This window comes from Bombina bombina, chromosome 2, assembly GCF_027579735.1.
Source record: "Bombina bombina isolate aBomBom1 chromosome 2, aBomBom1.pri, whole genome shotgun sequence".
Classification (NCBI taxonomy): domain Eukaryota; kingdom Metazoa; phylum Chordata; class Amphibia; order Anura; family Bombinatoridae; genus Bombina; species Bombina bombina.
Genome location: NC_069500.1, coordinates 631,283,498 through 631,307,807, shown reverse-complemented (window position 1 = coordinate 631,307,807; position 24,310 = coordinate 631,283,498). Strand labels below are relative to the sequence as shown.

At 39.4% G+C, this 24,310-nt stretch overlaps 1 long non-coding RNA gene across 1 annotated transcript; it reads right to left on the bottom strand.

Moving 5' to 3' along the window:
• Nucleotides 1-6,205: 6,205 nt before the first annotated feature.
• LOC128647931 (uncharacterized) lies at nt 6,206-6,504 on the bottom strand. Its single transcript, XR_008400462.1, has 2 exons — nt 6,392-6,504; nt 6,206-6,302 (listed from the first exon to the last, which is right to left on the bottom strand). It is a non-coding gene; the product is annotated as an uncharacterized LOC128647931 (long non-coding RNA).
• Nucleotides 6,505-24,310: the final 17,806 nt, after the last annotated feature.

Below are 24,310 nucleotides of genomic sequence, written 5' to 3'. Positions count from 1 at the left end.
ATTGAATATGCAGTCATTTAAATGCAATATATTTAAAGGGACATTAAACACTAAATAAATGCTAGATAGAATGATGCATTCAAATGAAAGATTAATCTGAGAATAACATGTAGATTTATTTTCTTTATATATTTTTCTAGCAGTCTTTAACTATATTGCATGAAGCAGTGATCTTGCACACAGAGTTAAATATTGTCACATACAGGTCCCACTTAGGGCTCGCTTCCACTGAGTCGTTAAAAATGGAGCCGTAAGCTACCGAAACGGCCGACAGCTAAAAGTAATTTACGGCTCCATTTTAGTACCAGGTTTCCACTGAAAAGACTAGCGTGTTGCACGCAGTCGCTCTTTTCGGCCGTACGTAAGTTTGCGCTGCCAACCGATGTAGGATTCGACGAAAAGCGCGCCATAACAAGTCCATTGCCATGGTAACCCGACCTCTGTCTATAAGAATAACGGTTTGCGCCTGCGCTCCTTACCTGTGATCGCCTCTAGAGAGAAAGACACAGGAGCTAGTTGCGCTGGTAGGAGTTTGGTGGTTTTGAGAGTTGTTTGAGAGTTAGTGGAGAGTTTGATATTTTATTTTCATATATTCTTATTGTAGGCCTCATATAATATTAGGAACACACACACATATCCATACATTAGTTAATTAACACACATTAGTTTATACACACAAACACACACACACACACACTTTTATTTGATACAAACACATTCACATCTTTTTTTTATTTTATTAACCCCCCATATCCCCATCTTCCTTTTTTACTCCTTTCATTAAGCCCCTTATCCCACTTCCCATCTCCCCTTTAACTACCCTTCCCTTTCCACTATATAACTTTATTTAACTTTTTTTCATTTATACATTTTGGCCATCCTTTTTTTTTTTTTACATCCCATATTTTTTTTTATTTTCATTTCACTTTATAGCCCATCCCTTTCTTCATTTGTATCCCTTATTATTTTTCTTTAATTTTGTTATAATCCTTTTTTTATATTTAGTCCATCCCTTTTTTCATTTACATCCCTTTGTTTATTTCCACCCCCACATTTTATTTTTATTTTGAGGGATATAGAATAGAGATAGTTAGGGTATAGATAGGTTAGGTAGTTAGTTTTGGTAATATTTAATTTAGGGTGTAGTTAGGTGAATTAGTGTAGTTAGGTAAGCTAGGGACTTTAGTGCTAGGTTAGAGTTAGGGAGGAAGAAGAAAGGGATGGATAGACCTAGTGGAGTTGGGAAGAGGGTGGCTAGGGGGAGGGCAGTGGAGAGGGTGGATAGAGGGAGGGGGAGGTGGGAAGTAGGGAGTAGTATGGGCAGGACTAGGGGCCAAGGTTTGGGTGGAGGATTTGTCCTTCCTCAAACCCTGGCAGAGGAGGGAAGGAGAGAGGGTGGAAGAGGAGTGGAGGTGGGAGGAGTGAGGAGGAGTCAGCCTCAATTAGGCACACAAAGAAGAGGGAGAGTGGGGCAGACTGTGGCAAGTGGGGGTGGGGCTGGTGGTAGACTGTCACAGCCTGCAGGGACAGAGGAGGTAGAGAGGGCTGGTCCCCAGTCACAGGAGGGAGAGCCTGTGTCTGCTGGCCCTTCAGGTGTGAAGGGCAGGCTTAGAGAGGAGAGGTACTCTGAGGAGGAGAAGGAGGCACTTGTTGAGGCCTACTTGGAGAGGGCACCTCAGCTGGAGAACCCTAACCTGAGGGCAGGTGTCCGGAATAAGCTGTGGGAGGAGATTTGAGTGGCAGTCAGCTGCTTAGGACGTAATCGTTCGACTGCCAGCATTAAACACCGCTATCATGACTGCAGGAGGGAAACCAAAGCGAAGCTGGCACAGCTGGCCAAATATGCACATGGGACAGGTGGTGGTCCTAGCAAGATAATTCACCTAAAGTCATGGGAGGAGATGCTGTCCAATGTCATCTCGGATGAATCTGTCCTAAGATGTAAGGGGACAATGGACACATCAGTGCCAGCTGAAGAGTTCCATGAAGGTGAATATTAAATATCATATGTAATAAATGTTTTATTTCTAACAAATATATATTAACATCAGAAATATATATCAGCTTTGTTTTTTAAAATATCAATGTAATCATACACATGTGTAATACAGAATATAGAATGTTCATATATTATATATGTTTAGTAATCAATTGTGTTCAATCATCAGTGGAAAACATACCTAGGTAGGATTAGTACAAGTAATGTTTTACATGGTTCAAAGTCGGATTTGCACATTAACTTAAAGTGATGGTAAACCCAATGTTTTTATATCATGATTCAGATAGAGCAGCAATTTTAAGCAACTTTCTAATGTACTACTATTATCAATATTTCTTTGTTCTCTTGGTATCTTTATTTGAAAAAGTAGGAATGTAAGCTATGGAGACTTTGCATTTTTGGTTCAGACCCTGGCTAGCACTCGTGATTGGTGGCTACATTTAGCCACCCAACAAGCAACAGCAACCCAGGTTCTGAAACAAAAATTGTCTGGCTCTTAAGCTTTACATTCTTGCTTGTCAAATAAAGATACCAAGAGAAGGAAGAAAATATGATAATAGGAGTAAAAATATAAAAAGTTGACTAAATGTGCATGCTCTGTCTGAATCATGAAAGTTTAATTTGTACTTTATTGCCCCTTTAATTGCATCTTAACATAGTTGTAGTGAATATATTCATCCTGATTTCTGGAGTGGCTATCTGCTCAAACAAGCAAGGGTATAGATTTAAATTCTTTCTATCTATATCATATATATGGAATATGTGTAATACAAAGAGTCGCTTGGAGGCACAATCTTTAAATATACACCTCTGGTTAAATATGTTTAAGTTTATACAGAAATAATATATATATATATATATATATATATATATATATATATATATATATAAAACACAGGAATGGACCGCACTCACAGACTGGACTGGGTACACATCCTAAGCCACTGTTAACTCCACAGCCCTGAACACTGACAGACAGCTGAAAAGTTCCCAGCAGGGGAGCATTACAAACATTTCCACAAAACACAAAACTGACAGACAGTGCTGTGAATCTGTGTTCAGGGCTGTGGAGTTAACAGTGGCTTAGGATGTGTACCCAGTCCAGTCTGTGAGTGCGGTCCATTCCTGTGTTTTGTATTTACATAGGGGAGGTTACAAAAGCCTGTGTCACCCTGGGAGGTTCCCAGTTGGTTTGTTTGGAAGTATGCATTGTGTGGGTGCTGGTTAGGGTCCCAGGAAGGGGGAGACCTTGTCGTGGTCCTGGGCTTGATCCTTTGGCGCCAAATGTAACTGATTTTCCCCAGTTTTGCTTTTAAACATTGCTGTGAATCTGCTAGTGAGTGCTGGGTTTTTTGTGTTTTGTGGTAATGTTTGTAATGCTTCCCTGCGGACCTGACACCCAGGTTGCTCGGGCGTTAACTGCCTGGGTTGCTGGGAACTTTGCAGCTGTCTGTCAGTGTTCAGGGCTGTGGAGTTAACAGTGGCTTAGGATGTGTACCCAGTCCAGTCTGTGAGTGCGGTCCATTCCTGTGTTTTGTATTTACATAGGGGAGGTTAAAAAAGCCTGTGTCACCCTGGGAGGTTCCCAGTTGGTTTGTTTGGAAGTATGCATTGTGTGGGTGCTGGTTAGGGTCCCAGGAAGGGTCCTGGGCTTGATCCTTTGGCGCCAAATGTAACTGACTTCCCCCAGTTTTGCTTTTAAACATTGCTGTGAATCTGCTAGTGAGTGCTGGGTTTTTTGTGTTTTGTTTATATATATATATATATATATATATATATATATATATATATATAAAACTATATCTATATATTTGATTTTCAAATGTTATATGTTTCATCAGATTAATTTATTATAACAATTTATTTTTCAGAATCGGAACATGAGTATGAGTCCTCAACAAGACCGGAGGCCAGGGATGTTATTGAAGCTGGATACTCCTACCCCAGCATGCTTGAAGGAGATGAGCAACAGCCACTGGCCTATGAGGTTGAAAATGTTCCTGGCCCATCCCCATATTCATCTGGGAGGACATATCATCAGATGCATCCTCCACCACCACAGCATTATCAGATGCATCCTCCACCACCACAGCATTATCAGATGCATCCTCCACCACCACATCATTATCAGATGCATCCTCCACCACCACAGCATTATCAGATGCATCCTCCACCACCACAGCATTATCAGATGCATCCTTCACCACCACAGCATCAGCAGATGCCTCCTTCACCACCACAGCATCAGCAGATGCCTCCTTCACCACAGCATCAGCAGATGCATCCTTCACCACAGCATCAGCAGATGCATCCTCCACTGCAGCATCTGTACTATATGCCACCTCAACAACAGATTCAGCACCCTCCCATGGCACAACAAATGCCACTACCACCACAACAACAATCACCCCCCCCACCAATGTCTGTCCTCAATTGGATATTGAGCCACCCACACAGTCCCCAAGACGACAACCTCACACAGATCCAGGAATATGTGCCGGAGACACCTATACAGCCACAAGTGCCCCCCATGGAATCCAATATCCCTCCACAGTCCCAGCAGGATGCTCTACTGAGGCTCATTCACAGGGAGCTTAGACTTATCCGCATCCTCCTTTATGTCCCTGCAGGACCCTGAATCACATGTTTTAGCCTCCCAGTCAGCTGGTGTGCGTCGCCCAAGACGCCACACTTCCATCCCAAGTACCTCTCCTCCAAAGGCCAAATCCTGCCGTAAGCATTAATAAGTATTTTTCTTTTTAAATTATTTACAGATATATAATATCTAATTTTTTGTATGATGCACTTTTATAAGTGTGATTTCCATCTCATAAATATGTATATATTTTTCTAATCAAAATTAGAAAATATATTTCAAAATTGTTTTAATAGCTGTTTATTTTCAAAACATTAACAGCTTTATTCATTTTTATTTCACATGATGTCAATTAATATTCAGGTGTACATCTTTAAAACATCTTTGTGTACTTCTATTGAGAATGTTATGCCATTTAAGAATACTTGAGGATACGTGTCTGAAATCAATACAGTATATGCTATCTAACATTAGTCAACGTGGCATGTGTAAATGTTATGATTAATATTCCACAAGCATATGTTGTTTGCTCCTTCAGATGAAGCTAATAAGGGTTATCCAGTTGTAGAAGAGTTTTAAAGTAAATACTCCTTCCTGTTGATATGGCCAAATACCGTGCATTCATGCTTATAGTCATATGTGGAATGTAATTTCTGAAACCTATACCTATCATTGACTAATGCACTCCTTTTTGTCAAGAATATTATTAAATATTTAGACTGATTTGAGAAATGCATATTTATGATATTTAAGCACTGATGAATGCACAACATATATGTGATTGCCATGATATAGAGGTGATTAATACATTTTAATTGACATCATATGAAGAGACACACAGGCCCATTTATCAAGCTCTGTACAGAGCTTGAAGCAGCGGTCACAAAGACCGCTGCTCCATAACCCTGTCCGCCTGCTCGGAGCAGGCGGACAGGAATCGCTGGAAATCAACCTGATCGAGTACGATCAGGTTGATTGACACCTCCCTGCTGGCGGCCGATTGGCCGCAAGTCAGCAGGGGGCGGCGTTGCACCAGCAGCTCTTGTGAGCTGCTGGTGCAATGTTAAATGCGGAGAGCGTATAGAATCTGTGAGTTGAATCTGTGAGTATTCCTTTGTCATCATAAGCCGATATCCATTTAATCTCCCCAATTGATTTGCACTAGGGGTCGCCCTCTTCTTTTTCACATTTCTTCAGACTACAGATTTCCACTCTGATTTTGGGAGGAGCAGCCCGAGTACAGTGCACACTGGGACACTGTGGAGTTCCCAGACTGTTTTCCTAGGCATTATCTCTGCCTTTATACATTGTGAGTATGTATGTATCTATAATATACTACTTGTGATCTATTGGCTACACTAGGAGGCACCCTTTTTCTTTGCTTTGTATTGTTGCCAACATACAGTATATATCCTGTCTGTCACCCATGTACTAATTTTTATTAACCAGGAGTGCATAGCTGCTCTTTAAATAATTATACCAAGAGAACAAAGTAATATTTGGAATATAATTAAAATGATATTTTAGATAATTATGTTATACATAAATCATAAGATGAATGCATTGATTAGTACATAGCTGGAAATAAAGAAACATTTACCATGACTATATTTGAGTAAAGTACACATTTATTTAGGGAAAATGTGGTAAATATGGGGATGAGGAGAGAGGGAGGGGAGTGGTATTCCATTTTTGAGAATCTTCAATCTGTAAAACATTAAAAGACACAAATGTGTATTATTAAAAAACATAATCATAAATAACTAAAAGGTCTCATTATAATACTATAAAAATACCTGAAAAGAAATCTTGAATAGTTGCAGATCTCTCCAAATGGGCATTGAGGGGTTGGGGATGATTAATTAGATCAGGCTCAAAGATTTCACCTGGGGGCTGTGGTGTTGGAAGTCGTTCAACATCCCATGCTCCTGTGCCATGTTGTGTAGACAGCAACATGCCACTATGATTTTTATAGCTTTTTCCGGACTGAATTGGAGATCCCCCCCCTGATCTGTCCAGGCAGCGAAAGCGCATTTTTAGAACACCAATCAGTCGTTCTATTATAGCATGTGTTCGGATATGTGCTTCATTATATCTGTATTAAAAGAACAAGAAATCTGATTATAATATATATTGTGAAGACAAATCAAATACTAATGAGCTAACTACATTCCTGGTTAGATCTTATAAATCTTTAAACCTTTTTACATATATAAATATATTTATATTCAAGCAGAGATATTTATAAATGCTTCACTGATAATAGATGATTTGGATTTTAACTGTCCCTTTAAAGGCACTCAGTACAACATTGCTATGTCTGTGATAGTGATATATATATATATATATATATATATATTATCCAATTAGCACGTGTTCCAGCACTCCAGCTTCAACTAATAATGAAGCACCTGGGTGCAATCCTCAATGGATTGTAGATAAGAGCTAGGAAACGGAGGGCACTCTCAGGATTTATATACATCAAAGTTAGTTTATTGTTTATAACAACAACGTTAGAAAGTCATAAGGATAGGTCGACGTTTCGGCTTACATAGAAGCCTTCATCAAGACAGATGAACAACTGTTAAACGAAGAAGAAAAAATAACAGATTTAAAAACACAAAACACAACATCAATACGTAATCCCACCACCAAATTGTTTGCAGGCAGAAAAATAAACCCACAAATAATGAAAATAAACATAGAAAAAATAAAAATAAAAATAAGGCAAACCCATACACATAGCGCTAGGAGATACAACAATACAGTCCCTCCAATACTCTCAATCTGCTCTGGATATACACTGGTGGGGTATATATTATAATCTAAGCAAGCAAACAAAGCGTATGTAACTCAATTGTAGGTAAAACACCATACGGCTGCACAGTTTATGTGTTATGCAAAGTCCGGTATACACTGGCCTGCCATATACATAAAAGACCCTTCAAAAGAGACTAGCAAGTCCCCATACCTCATTAGAAACCGCCTCAGGCTCTGAGACCATATACAGTTGTTCTAATGTTTCAAAGCAGATAGGTGCACCATACATTATACATTATACATTTAGCAACAAAAAAGCACTATATCACTTCCTGATGCTCATTTATCTTGCATCTGACAACCTGACACTGCGTGCAGTAGTCACGCTGGACCCTACCTTCAAAGAAAACCACAACCATGTATACAAGCATGTGCACATCTTAGTATTGCACTCGTAACACTTTCAAAAGACTCAACTAGGTCTACAGTCATGTGCAAACCTTAGTATTGCACTAGTACCCCCTAAGTATATACGCATGTACCTTACCAACATTTGACAGTAGTTACAACCTTGCAAATCCACACTGCCGTCAGCCCTAGCAAAAACATAAACAACCCCCATGTTTTGGGCCACAATATTAAGAAGCAGACAAATTATATTACCTCACAATGGCGACTTGCAGCCGCACACAACACCACCAGCAAAACAGAATGCTATTAACAGAAACTTGAAACTATTTAAGCCCTGATCACCAGGCTCTCATTGGTTGGCAATAGGGGTGTGTCAAAAACACACCTGTAGCAGCTGTATCAACTACAGAGAAGTGAAGACAGTGCTGGATAGTGTAATTAACTCAATTATAACCATGTTCATCTGATACCACAACAGCAGACACTATGGATGCTTAGAATTGACAAGTGCCACAGATGTATATAGCATAGTAGATAAAGAATGGAAGCCATAATAAACCAGAGGTAAGTGCATTCAGCTACTGTATAAACCAGAGTATACAACAAAATAAGGATGGGATCGCATATTCTCATTATAATGCAGAGCAAATTAACGTTCCTCAAACGACCATAAATACATAGTCAAAGACATGACTAACAGATGTGAAAACCCAGAAATTAACGTTCCACAAACGACCATAAATACATACACTATGGATGCTTAGAATTGGCAAGTGTCACAGATGTAAATAACATAGTAGATAAAGAATGGAAGCCATAATAAACCAGAGGTAACTGCATTCAGCTACTGTATAAACCAGAGTATACAACAAAATAAGGATGGGATCGCATATTCTCATTATAATGCAGAGCAAATTACCATTCCTCAAACGACCATAAATACATAGTCAAAGACATGACTAACAGTGTGCAGATGTGAAAACCCAGAAATTAACGTTCCTCAAATGACCATAAATACATAGTCAAAGTCATGACTAACAGTGTGCAGATGTGAAAACCCAGAAATTAATGTTCCTCAAACGACCATAAATACATAGTAAAAGACATGACTCCCAGTATACAGATGTGGAAACCCAGAACCAATATATGGGGTCCATCAGCCATTAGACACACCTCAAGTGGATGTCCCACTAGGATGGGGGAGTATGCAGAACCAACACTAGAGGATATATAATAGTAGAACGAAACATATGACGGCACACACCAAGGTAGCACCCCAAAGTGTCAACAAACTGGGAGTGCTCAAACCACTACGCATCATTTAATTTTAAAATGGGTAACCCATCCAGTGTAACATCCCAGCAGAGAGGGGGACAAGAGAGAAAAAATCATATTACAAGATATTGGAAGTAGTGACTACTATTCATAAAAAATGTCAAGAACAATATATTATTAAATGCATAATTAACTTAATAGAACACAGAATAATCTAAATGCATATTAAGTCCATGTGGGTAGAGTGTGTTCAGCCGATAGATCCACCGGCTTTCACAGCATAATAGTTTCTTATGCCTGTTGCCACCCCTTCTGGGGGGGATCACCATGTCAATGAGCATTGCTTTCAAGGATGACACAGAATGATTGTGTTCAAGAAAGTGGCGTGCCACAGGCTGGTCCACACTGCCATCCTTCAGTGCTGCCCTGATAGCACTTTTATGATTGGCAAGCCTCTCCCTGAAGGTAGTGGTGGTCTTACCAACATAATAACGGCCACAAGGGCAAGTCAAAAAGTATACCACAAACTGAGAAGTACAAGTTAGGCGATGCCTGATCTGGTAGGTCTTATTCGTATGGGGATGGTGAAACTTAGAACCAGTTAGCAGTGAGTTACATGTGACACAATTACCACACTTGAAACATCCTGGCTTGGCATTAGCCAGCCAGGTTTGGGGTTTCTTCCACCGATCCGTTTTCATCAACATGGTTTGAAGATTCTGGTTGCTCCTATGCACCACTCTTGGTGGTGATGATCCAGCAAAAGGCAAAGAGTGGTCGTCCCTTATTAGGTGCCATTTCTGGCGAACAATATCACCAATTGTATTTGATACTGGGCTGTATGAGGTCACAAAATTGAATTTATTATCATTTTCACCCGTCTTTGGTTTCCTTTCAATCAATGAAGATTGGTTCAAATGAGACACTACCTTGAGAACCTGCTCCACTAGTCCTGGGCTGTACCCTCTCTCTATGAATTTCATCTTCATATCCTGTAGCTGCTTAGCCTGATTCATGAGATTGGAGTTATTTCGTATAGCTCTCAACAGTTGTGATTTGATGATGCCCGTTTTTAATTGTCTGGGGTGGAAGCTGTTACTTTGTAAGAGGGTGTTCCGGTCTGTAGGTTTAGAATACAAGGTAGTATTCAATCTACATCCATTCTCTGTTATTGTTTTGAAGATACACAGGTCCAAGAAGTGGATTTGTTCATCACTGTGCTCACTTTTGAATCCCACAGAGAGTTCAGCTGTGTTGAGTTGATTGATCCATGGATCCAATTCCATTTGAGTACCACCCCAAACAACAAACAGGTCGTCAATGTAGCGTTTGTACAACAGAACTTGAGGATTAAGGTTAAGGAAGATGTATTTCTCCTCAAACCAGGCCACTATGATTTTTATAGCTTTTTCTGGACTGAATTGGAGATCCCCCCCTGATCTGTCCAGGCAGCGAAAGCGCATTTTTAGAACACCAAACAGTCGTTCTATTATAGCACGTGTTCGGATATGTGCTTCATTATATCTGTATTAAAAGAACAAGAAATCTGATTATAATATATATTGTGAAGACAAATCAAATACTAATGAGCTAACTACATTCCTGGTTTGATCTTATAAGTCTTTAAACCTTTTTACATATATAAATATATTTATATTCAAGCAGAGATATTTATAAATGCTTCACTGATAATAGATGATTTGGATTTTAACTGTCCCTTTAAAGGCACTCAGTACAACATTGTTATGTCTGTGATAGTTATATATATATATATATATATATATATATATATATATATATATACACACACACGAGATAATCAAGCAACACATGTATTTGCACAAACACAGATATATATAGCTTGATAAAGGGGCAGGAGCCCCGAAACGTTGCTCAATAAAGGTGCTGTTGCTCCACATAGAGTGCTACCTGTGTGTTCGATTTCATTACATTTACTGGGACTTTGGAAAGGGAGGTCCTCCAGGTTTGCACCTACATTCACCCAAGAGTGATTTAAAGGGACATCCCTATGAAGTGTTTACTGGTCCTACTTTTCTACAGATTATAGTGAGCATTTTGCAAGGCACAATCAATATTTCTGACATACAAGAGCAGAAAATAAATATATTTTACCTTAATTCAGCAGGCCCAACAACCTGGTTCTCTTTCAATGGTGTCCAAATCCATTTTTTAAGAGGATATGCAGAATCAGCTGAAATATGAATGGATAGATATACAGTATATATATAGATATATAAACACACATCTTTCAATAAAGCAATGTATGACATAAAATAATGTTATGCATATGTCTTACTATGACATAGTTATATATATATTTTAAATGATTAACAATTTATTTATTTAATCAATTCCACCCCCTTAGACACATACATAAAGTATTATAAAGCAATGAAACAATAAAATGTCAAAACATTGAACACATGAAGGCATCATAATATATACATAAACACATACCGAGGAGATGTCCTTCAGGCATTTGATTTGTCTCAAACAATCTCCACACACCAGGAGTCCTGAGGATGTAGGCATCATGGCTACTTCCTGGGAACCCTGCCATGACATTTAATATGCGCATGTTTGCATCACATATGATCTGCACATTTACGGAGTGGAAGTGTTTCCGATTTCTAAATATTATCTCCCTGCACACAGGGGGTCTTAGGGCAATATGAGTGCAGTCAATGGCCCCAAGGACATTGGGTATGCCACCTAAAAGAAAGTCTGCCAGTACTAAAATAAAAGCCTTTTTTTTTTTAAAGCATTTTTTTTTAAATAAATACATACGGCTAGATTACGAGTTTTGTCGGTAAGGCTGTGCGGTGCTAACGAGCAGTTTATGTTCACTTGCAGACAGCGCTGGTATTACGGGTCTTTACAAACCCGGCGTTAGCCACAGAAAAGTGAGCGGAGAGCAAAATTTTGCTCCACATCTTACCTCAATACCAGCACTGCTTATGGTAGTGGTGAGCTGGCTAAACGTGCTCGTGCACGATTTCCCTATAGGAATCAATGAGGGTGAGCAGGCTGAAAAAAAACCTAACACCTGCAAAAAAGCAGCGTAAAGCTCCTAACGCAGCCCCATTGATTCCTATGGGAAAATAAATTTATGTCTACACCTAACACCCTAACATGAACCCTGAGTCTAAACACCCCTAATATTACACTTATTAACCCCTAATCTGCCACCCCCGACATCGCCAATACCTACATTATATTATTAACCCCTAATCTGCCGCTCCGGACACCACCGCCACCTACATTATACTCATGAACCCCTAATCTGCTGACCCCAACATCGCTGACACCTACATTATATTTATTAACCCCTAATCTGCCGCCCCCAATGTCGCCGCAACCTAACTACAATTATTAACCCCTAATCTGCCGCCCCCAATGTCACCGCCACTATATTAAAGTTATTAACCCCTAAAACTAAGTCTAACCCTAACCCCCCTAACTTAAATATAATTTAAATAAATTTAAATACAATTACTACAATTAACTAAATTATTCATATTTAAAACTAAATACTTACCTATAAAATAAACCCTAAAATAGCTACAATATAACTAACAGTTACATTGTATCTAGCTTAGGATTTATTTTTATTTTACAGGCAACTTTGTATTTATTTTAACTAGCTACAATAGTTATTAAATAGTTATTAACTATTTAATAGCTACCTAGTTAAAATAAAGTCAAATTTACCTGTAAAATAAAACCTAACCTAAGGTACAATTACACTTAACACTACACTATAATTAAATACAATTAAATACAATTAAATACAATTATCTAAAGTACAAAAACAAAACAAAACACTAAATTACAGAAAATAATAAAATAATTACAAGTTTTTTAAACTAATTACACCTAATCTAATCCCCCTAATAAAATAAAAGCCCCCCAAAATAATAAAAAGCCCTACCCTATACTAAATTACAAAAAGCCCTTAAAAGGGCCTTTTGCGGGGCATTGCCCCAAAGTAATCCGCTCTTTTACCTGTAAAAAAAAGTACAATACCCCCCCGTCATTAAAACCCACCACCCACACACCCAACCCTACTCTAAAACCCACCCAATACCCCCTTAATAAAACCTAACACTAACCCCTTGAAGATCACCCTACCTTGAGAAGTCTTCACCCAACCGGACCGAAGTCCTCAACGAAGCCGGGCGAAGTAGTCCTCCAGACGGGCAGAAGTCTTAATCCAAGCCGGGAAGAAGAGGTCCTCCAGATGGGCAGAAGTCTTCATCCAGGCGGCATCTTCTATTTTCATCCATCTGGCGCGGAGCGGCTCCATCTTCAAGATATCTGACGTGGAGCATCCTCTTCAAACGAGGTCCAACTGAAGAATGAAGGTTCCTTTAAATGAAGTCATCCAAGATGGCATCCCTTCAATTCCGATTGGCTAATAGAATTCTATCAGCCAATTGGAATTAAGGTAGAAAAAATCATATTGGCCTATGCAATCAGCCAATAGGATTGAAGTTCAATCCTATTGGTTGATCCTATCAGCCAATAGGGTTGAGCTTGCATTCTATTGGCTGATTGGATCAGCAAATAGAATGGGAGCTCAATCCTATTGGCTGATTGCATCAGCCAATAGGACTTTTTCTACCTTAATTATACTTATTATACCACCTACATTATACTTATGAACCCCTAATCTGCTGACCACTATATTAAAGTTATTAACCCTTAAAACTAAGTCTAACCCTAACCCCCCTAACTTAAGTTAATAAATGTAGGTAGGTGTTGGCGATGTTAGGGACGGCAGATTAGGGGTTAATAATATTTAACTAGTGTTTGCGATGTGGGAGTGCAGCGGTTTAAGGGTTAATATATTTTTTATAGTGGCGGCGATGTCCGGTTCGGCAGATTAGGGGTTAAAAATTTTATTTTAGTGTTTGCAATGTTGGGGGGCCTTGGTTTAGGGATTAATAGGTAGTTTATGGGTGTTAATGTACTTTTTAGCACTTAAGAGTTTTATGCTACGGCGTTAGCCCATAAAACTCTTAACTACTGACTTTTAAATTTGGTACCAGGCTTGACAGGAGAGGCTGTACTGCTCACTTTTTGGAAGACTCATAATACCGGCATTATGCAAGTCCCATTGAAAAAATAGGATACGCAATTGACATAAGTGGATTTGCGGTATTTTCGAGTCTGGCCAAAAAAGTGAGCGGTGAGCCTGTTATTTCAAGACTCGTAATACTAGTGGGCATTAAAAAGCAGCATTGGGACCTCTCAATGCTGCTTTTTAAGGCTAACGCAAGACTCATAATCTAGGCGATAGTTTCTGCAGTGTAGGTTCCCCCCAACCTCCACGATCCACCCCAAACCGCTTTTTTAACCTCCCTCTCTTCCTATTTGTGGCCATTTTTGGTACTGGCAGCTGCCAGTACCCAATTTCTTAACAAATGTGCTTTTTTTTATATATATATTTTTTTTTTTTACCCCATTTTTTCGTAGTGTAGCTGTCCCCCCTTAATATCGTACCCCCTCCCCCTCACAGATCCCCTTTCCAAACAATATTTCCCCTCTCCCTCCTCCTTCTCCCATAGATCCAGCGTTGATCGGTCAGCCACGCACGCACACTCTCCCGCCCACCTTGACGAAACTAGTCCAGCAATGGGTCGCCCACCCACCTCCCTGCAGCTGCTCCCACCCACCAATGATCTGCACCATCGCTGGCCGATGCACAGAGTGGCCCTCTCTGCATCGGTGTGCCAAAAAAGGTATTGCAGTGATGCCTCAATATCGAGGCATCATGGCAATACCTTGAAAGCACCTGGAAGTGATCAGGATCACATCCAGCCGCTTTAAACCCCTAACAACATACAGGGTACGTCGTTGGTGTTTAATGACCAATTTGTGTATGACGTACCCTGTACGACGTGTGTTGTTAAGGGGTTAAACAATATACAACTCTCTTAATTACGCATCATAGCTGTATTCTTATTAATAATAACCGCTTATCACGGCTAAGTGTCAAACGTTACTTCTATAAATATATCAGCATCTGTTTTCTGATTTGTGCTGCAAGTGTTAAAAACAAATTAGAGTTCCCACCAGCCCGCAGAGAACAGCTATGATGCATGATTAAGGTAGTTGCATTTTTTTTTAAATATTCTCAATACAGTTTTATGTTTTAATTTACTTATGATGTACACGCACATATCTAACATAACACTTTAATAGGTCTAATACGAGTGCTTATACAGCATCGCTTTTTTGCTCAGTTGCTTTAACTAAATATAGGATAAACTATGAATCGATTCATAGCACTGTTTAACCACTAATATTACCTTACAAGGCCAATAATACAATTTAATTTGAATGGTAATATTTATTTATAAAATATTTTACAGGAAGGATACATTGAGATTTCTTTCGTTTTCAAGTAAGTCCTGGGATCACAAAACATTGCATTGATACAATAGGGTACAATAAAATACAAAAACAATAATAATACACAATATATGCAAACATTTAACATAGAGCAGGTGCGAAATATTTAATCAACCATGACAGGAGCATTCTGTTTTGAGATATGTATAGAGGGATCTCTTAAAGGATTTTAGGCTTGGGGAAGCTTTTAAAGTGTGAGGGAGGTCATTCCATAATTGTGGCGCTCTGTAGGAAAAGGAGGATCGAGCTGCTTTCTTTTTGTATTGAGGCAAGCTAAATAATGTGCTGGTATTGGATCGGAGGTTATGGAAGGTGGGAATAGCAGGGGAGAGCATTCTGCTCAGGCAGGGTGGGAGCTTCCCAGAAAGGCTCTTAACCCCTTAATGACCGGACCATTTTTCAATTTTCTTACCCTTAATGACAATGGCTATTTTTACATTTCTGCAGTGTTTGCGTTTAGCTGTAATTTTCCTCTTACTCGTTTACTGTACCCACACATATTATATACCGTTTTTCTCGCCATTAAATGGACTTTCTAAAGATACCATTATTTTCATCATATCTTATAATTTACTAAAAAAAAATGATAAAATATGAGGAAAAAATGGAAAAAAACACACTTTTTCTAACTTTGACCCCCAAAATCTGTTACACATCTACAATCACCAAAAAACACCCATGCTAAATAGTTTATAAATTTTATCCTGAGTTTAGAAATACCCAATGTTTGCACGTTCTTTGCTTTTTTTGCAATTTATGGGGCAATAAATACAAGTAGCACTTTACTATTTCCAAACCACTTTTTTTCAAAATTAGCGCTAGTTACTTTGGAACCCTGATATCTGTCAGGAATACCTGAATATCCCTTGACATGTATATATTTTGTTTTAGAAGACATCCCAAAGTATTGATCTAGGCCCATTTTGGTATATTTCATGCCACCATTTCACCGCCAAATGCGATAAAAAAAAAAAAAAAGTTCACTTTTTCACAAATTTTGTGACAAACTTTAGGTTTCCCACTGAAATTATTTATAAACAGCTTCTGCAATTATGGCACAAATGGTTGTAAATTCTTCTCTGGGATCCCCTTTTTCAGAAATAACAGACTTATATGGCTTTGTGGTTGCGTTTTGGTAATTAGAAGGCCGCTAAATGCCGCTGCGCACCACACGTGTTTTATGTCCAGGAGTGAAGGGGTTAATTAGGGAGCTTGTAGGGAGCTTGTAGTGTTAATTTTAGCTTTAGTGTAGTGTAGTAGACAACCCCAAGTATTGATCTAGGCCCATTTTGGTATATTTTATGCCACCATTTCACCGCCAAATGCGAGCAAATAAAAAAAAACTTTACATTTTTCACAATTTTAGGTTTCTCACTGAAATTATTTACAAACAGCTTGTGCAATTATGGCAGAAATTGTTGTAAAAGCCTCTCTGGGATCCCCTTTGTTCAGAAATAGCAGACTTATATGGCTTTGGCGTTGCTTTTTGGTAATTAGAAGGCCGCTAAATGTTGCTGCGCACCACACGTGAATTATGCCCAGCAGTGAAGGGGTTAAATTAGGTAGCTTGTAAGGAGCTTGCAGGGTTAATTTTAGAGATCAGCCTCCCACCTGACACATCCCACCCCCTGATCCCTCCCAAACAGCTCTCTTCCCTCCCCCACCCCACAAATGTTCCCGCCATCTTAAGTACTGGCAGAAAGTCTGCCAGTACTAAATAAAAGAGTTTTTTTTTTTTTTTTAATAAAAATAATAAAATATTTTAGTTGTGATGAACCCCTTCCTTAGCACCAACTTCCCTGATCCCCCCCTCCAGCTCTCTAACCCTCTCCCCTACCTAATTACCGCCATCTTGGGTACTGGCAGCTGTCTGCCAGTACCCAGTTTGGCCCCACAAACCAAAGTATTTTAATTTTATTTTTAACTTTTATTTTTATTTTTAATTATTTCTGTAGTGTAGCAGCCCCCCCACAATACCCCCACCCCCTCCCCCTCCCAGATCCTTTTATATGGAAAAAAAAAAATTTTTAACTTTTTTTCCCCCTTCCTAACTTCATTGGTGTCAGTGTGGCTAATACGTGCACGTGCACGCGCGCACACGCTCCCTCCTCCCACCCGGTCAAACGGCACCATCTGCACCATCGCTACCAGTGCAGAGAGGGCCACAGAGTGGCTCTCTCTGCATCGGAAGCTTGTAAAGGGGTATTGCAGGATGCCTCCATATCGAGGCATCACTGCAATACCCTCAGAGCTGCTGGAAGTGGTTGTGATCACTTCCAGCACTCTGTTAGACAACTGACGTACCAGATACGTCTATTGTCATTAACTGCTTGTTAATGCATGACGTACCTGGTACGTCAGTTGTCATTAAGGGGTTAAAGACAAGGCAGGGAAGATGGAGGGTGCGTCTGGATTCCAGCGACAGCCAGTTTAGTTCTTTTAGCATGTCACAATAGTGGGTCCTGTAGTTACATTGTAGCACAAAGCGGCAGAACGAGTTATATAACGTATTTAGTTTATTAATATATATATATATATATATATATATATATAAAACGTATTTTTATATATATATAAACGTATTTATATAACGTATTTAGTTTATTAATAGACCTTGGAGATCTAAGTAGTGCCATCAAAACCTTGTTTTCACAAAGTTGTGTAAGGTCACTAAATCAGAGCAGCAAGAACTTGCTTTACAAGGGGATCTGCAAACATTAGAAGAATGGGCAGGTAAATGGAAGATGATTTAATACGTTAAAATGCAAGGTCCTACATTTTGGAAGGAAAAATAAGCAGCCAATCTATTATTTAAATGGGAATAGACTTAGCAAAACAGAGGAGGAAAGGGATTTGGGAGTAGTAATAGATAACTAGAGATGGATCTACAATGCAGGGTAGTGGCTTCAAAAGATAATAAGATACCAGCATGTATTAAAAGAAGCATTAATGAAACTTCCGGTGGGCGGGCTAACGGGGTGGAAGCAAGAAGTAAGAGCTCCGTGATATCTACACAGTAAAAAAGTTTGCAATATGTGCTATCCACTAGCCCAGACTATGAAAACTTAGCAGCTACCCCCGACTGCCTGTGTGCTATTGTGAGAGATCAATAACACCAGCTCTTCCGCTGAAAGTGTACTAACAAGGCGGAACGCCAAAACTCCATCAGAAGCCTAGCAAATCTGCCTGCTTAAAGAAAAGAGGAATACGGAGTACACCTGATAAGCCTACCGGACCCTCAAGAAGATTTGCCAGTCGTGAAAAGTCAATTTATCTGTGGTGTAACACTGTGAGTAAAAGCAGAGACACCCGCCTTTATTGAGGCCTTTTTACCACTGCGTCACTACAATTTCCATGATACAGGGGAGGAGATTCAAATACCCCTAACATAGAGTACAAAGCTCACATCTATGAATCTGTTGACATACAGTTGAATGGTGGGATAACTCATATAATCGCCTGAAATACTCCTTGTATGGGCCAACTCCACTCCCGCTTATGCCTGTATTGTAATATTGTTATACTGTCCCTCTTCCATGTTGCCCTAAAAGAAGTACTACCAAGTCTTAGAAACGTGTTCACCTGAATTAATATATCTGTGATACCCTACAAAGTTTACAGGGAAATTTTATGGTGAAAGACAAACTAACACAAAATAAAGAAGAAATATTGAGATAAATCAGTCTGTGACAGTCTTTATCTATCACTGCAATTTAGACTGAGATACCGGAGACCAGCAAGGATAATTTGGCACACTTTACTTCTCCAGATATTAGAGAACAAGACAGAGAGGATATGCTCCCTGATACACACCCCATAGTAACACAGCTTTCAGCATTGTTTCTCCCAAAGATTGAGCAATTGCAGACAGGGGTGGACTCTCTAGCAACTGACTTTAAAGCCTTTTCTACTAGACTCACTCATGCCAAACACTACATAGCAGAGTCAGAAAACATCCAGCGATCACACTCCACCACAATTGCCAACCTACAAAAACAAAATGCATTGCTCATGTAGACTATTTAGAGAACAGATCTTGTAGGAACAATCCTAGACTGGTATGTCTACCAAAGACTGTTCTTAATGCCAGCTTGATTGAATTTGCAGAAGTCACCCTCCCGAAACTACTTAAACTCCCGGATGAACAAACACCATATATTGTTGTGAGAGCCCACAGAGTTGGAGAAACTTGGTCTGGCCGAGATATAACTAAACAATGATGGCAGTTCATGATAAAGTACTTGAATTTCAAAATACAAATCTTAGAGCTTAAAGACAAAATGACCCACTAAAATTTGAAAACAAGCACCTCCTTATCTTTCAAGATTACTCTGTGGAAGTGAACAGATGCAGAAGAGAAATCGGCCTCATTTGTAAATGATGGAACAGGGAAGATCTTTTGCCCTTCTGTACCCAGCAAAACTCAGGCTGAATACGACATCTGGACCAAAGTTTTTCGATTCCCCGAAACTCTTACAGACCTATTTGGAAAGAGACAGACCAGGAGGAAATTACAACTATTTAAGACTCCTTTTAGATATTTCTTAAAGGTATCACAACAAATGTTGTCATTTATCTGAAAGGAACAGTTAATAGATACTCAGGAGACTAGAATCTTAAACATGATTAATAATGTTAATAATCACAAGTGGGGGGAGGGATATGTTGCACAGTTAACAGTTCTAGTTATGTTTAGTATCTGCAAGAGAATAATGGGTTAAATCCACTTCCTCTAACGTGTTTAGGTTAGAACATTTAACATTGACACAGAACTTGATTTGTTTTTTTATTGTCCTACTTAAGGATATGCCTATTTTCTCTTTCTTCTTTTTCTTTATTACTTCTCTAATATTATATTTTTTTCTTCAAGTGCCATGCCCAGAAAATGTCACTCTTGAAGGCCTTACAATGTAATCCATTGGGGTTAGTACTCCCCAAGAGGAATGTTAAGATCCAACTCTTAGAATTTAGAAAAAGGTATGTTCCAATCCGAAATATCACAGAACACAGTACATATTACAACAAAATGACAACCAGAATGTATTTATCATACCACCACTTAATACAAACTTTAAAACCACAATGGCAAATATAAACATTATGACCTGGAATGTAGGGGGAATCACATCCCCTATTAAGCTTAAAGCCCTCTTTAAACATCTACAAGCAAAAAAAGCAGATATTTCTATTTTAATAGAAACACATTTTAACCAACCCAAACACATTAAATTAAAACAAGGATGGGTGCAAGTAGCTATATACACAATATGAATCTCGCAGAGCACGTGGAATAGCTATTCTCTTTCTTAAGCACATTTAATACAAGATAGTAAGCTCTGAACTAGACCAGGAAGGAAGATATATAATTCTACCCCTAACAGTTAATGAGATGCCATTTATTCTGTTTGGGCCCACCAGATTCAAAATGGAAATTTTTTTGCAAGTTTGCAATCTAACAGCTAGATTACGAATTTTGCGTTATGAGTCAAATAGCATTGTTATGGCCGATAACGCTTCATTTTCCATAACGCTGCTATTACAAGTTTCCGTAGAGCAACAAATATCCCATCTACGCTCAAATCCATAACGCTCACCCACACACAGTAGTTATTGATATCCTGATACCAAAAACATTCACAAATAATTTCTAAAATATCATGTAAAATACACTTAAACTCATACAAACACTAAAAATTTTTCATTTTTAATAAATTATTTTTATTTACAACATATAACGGATCAAAGTGACGAGATCTCGGTTGTTTGTAAAAAAAATGCAAACAAACCCATTTTACATTGACTTACATAGACATACATGAACATACACTTATTTAGCGACATCTACATATCAATAGCATCACATACATACAGAATTAGATACATACAAACAATATATAGCACATTACGTACACAAAACATTTTTTTATTATAAAATTAACACGATTTAGGTACTTTTTCACAGAAGGATAGGACGTCACTCACATTATGCTCAACACAAGTGTTGGAAGTTTTTTTCATTGCAATTTCTCGCCTCCATTGATTTCTATGGGGAATACGTGCTCATGCACGCGACCAGTCTCTTTCCGTAATGCACGCAATATTTTTCTCCTTTAAAACTCATAATAGCAGCATTAGAATTGTGGCGCTAATTCATTCATTCTTGCTTTGGTACCGCTATGACAAATAGATCAAGAAATAGACTATTTGACACTGGAGTTATGGGTTTAACTTGTGTGAACATCACTACAACATCAAATTCTTTTACGAAATTACACTACATCAACTATAAATCACGATCAATACTATCATCAACAATACGAAATCAGTTTCAAGAATTAAATCATATTTAAACGGACAGAAAAAATACTTTTTAAGATTTCATTATTCACAAACAGTAGGCAATGTTATTATTATTATTATTATTATTATTATTATTATTATTATTATTATTTATTTATTTATAAAGCGCCAACAGATTCCACAGCACTGACCATAGGTAACAAAGATAAAAGGACAGTACAATATGAGACAAAAGACAAAATTTAACAAACAACTACAGGGGGAATTGGCAGCCCTGTTCCCATGGGAACGTACAATCTAAATGAGTAGGAGGGTAAGAAACAGGAGGTGGGGACTGCAAAGGTGGGAATGATGTTAGTGTGGAGTTAGATGAGGGAAACTATTAAGCAAGTGGAATTCATTAGTTACTGATAGGGTGATAGGCTTCCCTGAACAAGAAGGTCTTTAGGAAGCGTTTTAAAGGAGGAGAGGTTGGGGTAAAGTCTGACAGCTAGAGGAAGTGCGTTCCAGAGGGTTGGTGCCGCACAAGAGAAGTCCTGTGGTCTAGCATGAGAGGAGGTGATGGTAGAAGAGGCAAGGAGTAGATTGTTGTTGGATCTTAGGAGACAGGCTGGAGTATATTTGTTGATGAGTGAGGACAGGTATGGGGGGGCTGCATTGGTAAGGGCTTTGTAGGTTAGAGTGAGAATTTTGAATTTAATTCTGCTGTGAATGGGGAGCCAGTGAAGGGACTCACTGAGGGGTGCAGCAGAAACAGAGCGTCGGGAGAGGTGGATTAGCCTAGCCGAGGCATTTAGAATGGATTGAAGGGGGGAGAGGTGGGAGAGAGGAAGGCCAGTTAGTAGGTTGTTACAGTAGTCAAGTCGGGAGATTACTAGGGAATGGATTAGCTGTTAAGTAGTTTCAGCACTCAGAAAAGGACGAATTTTGGATATATTGCGTAGGTGGTTGTGACAGGATGAAGAGAGCGATTGGATGTGGAGTATGAAGGACAGATTGGAGTCAAGTGTAACTCCTATGCAGCGGATGTGGGTTGATGGGGAGATAGTGGTGACACCAACAGTGATAGTAAAGTTAGAAACTGGAGTAGAATTAGATGGGGGGATTAGAAGAAGCTCAGTCTTGGACCTGTTGATTTTAGGTTGTGAGAGGCCATCCAGGAAGAAATGCCAGATAAGCAGTCACTGATGTGGCAAAGGACAGAAGGAGAGAGTACAGGGGTGGATAGGTAGATCTGAGTATCATCAGCATCAAGGTGATATTTGAAGCCATAGCTACTGATAAGTTTACCCAGTGAGGAAGTATAAATAGGAAAGAGTAGAGGGCCTAGAACAGAGCCTTCAGGTACTCCAACAAACAGAGGCAGTGGAGAAGAGGAGTCACCAGCAAATGAGACAAAAAAATGACCTATTAGAGAGATAAGAGTGGATCCAGGAGAGGGCAATGTCATAGAGCCCAAGGGAGCTGAGAGTCCGTAGGAGGAGGGGATGATCAACAGTGTCAAAGGCAGCAGACAGGTCAAGTAAGATAAGTATAGAATAGTGGCCATTGTTTTTAGCAGAAAGAAGATCGTTAGTAACCTTGGTGAGGATGAGGGTGACCTTTGCATGTTTAAAGAATGATGGAAATGAACCAGCAGTAAGGGATTGGTTGAAAATGTGAGTAAGAGCTGGGGTGAGGGTAGAGGACAGAGAAGGTATTAAATGGGAAGGGATTGGGTCAAGTGGGAAGGTATGAGGTGTGAGGAAGATATTAGGGAACTCATTCTCAATGGTTGGGGGGAAGGTACTGAGAGTGTTGGAGGGGGTGACCGGGGGCAGAGATGGAAGGTTGTAGTCTTGTGGTGGGATGTTACTTCGGATGGTAAGTGTTTTGATGAAAAAGTAGTCTGCCAAGTCTTGAGCACTAAAGGCAGATGAAGGGGGTGTTGAAGGTGAATAGAGGAGAGTGTTGAAAGTGGAGAAGAGACATTTAGGGTTTGATGAGTGAGAAGATATGAGAGAAGAGAAGTAGTTTTGCTTGGCTAAGTGAAGGGAAGAGGAGTAAGAATAAAGAATGAACTTATAGTGTAGGAAATTGGGTTTAGAGCGGGATTTCCTCCAGGAAGGGTCAGCAGCACGGGAGCATTTTTGTAGATAGCGTGTTTGCTGAGAGTGCCAGGGCTGGAGCTGATGATGTGGGGTTTTGCATATTTGTGAAGGAGCAAGGGTGTCGAGTGCAGAGGAGAGCGTATTGTTATAGTGGTTTGTAACAAGATCAGGGCAGGATACCGTGGAAGTGTGGGGAAGGCGTTTTTCAATAAGGTTAGAAAGTTGGAGAGGATCCACAGTGTGCAGATTTCTACAGGTGCGGAGGCGGGGGGGGCAGAAATACATTTAGCATGTACATTGAGATTATAGGTGAGCTGATGGTTGTCTGAGATGGGAAATGGGCAACAAGTGACATCAGAAGGGGAGCAGAGGTTGGAGAATACCAGATCAAGAGAGTGTCCGTCACGGTGAGTAGGGAATAGGGTGGATTGTGAGTGATTA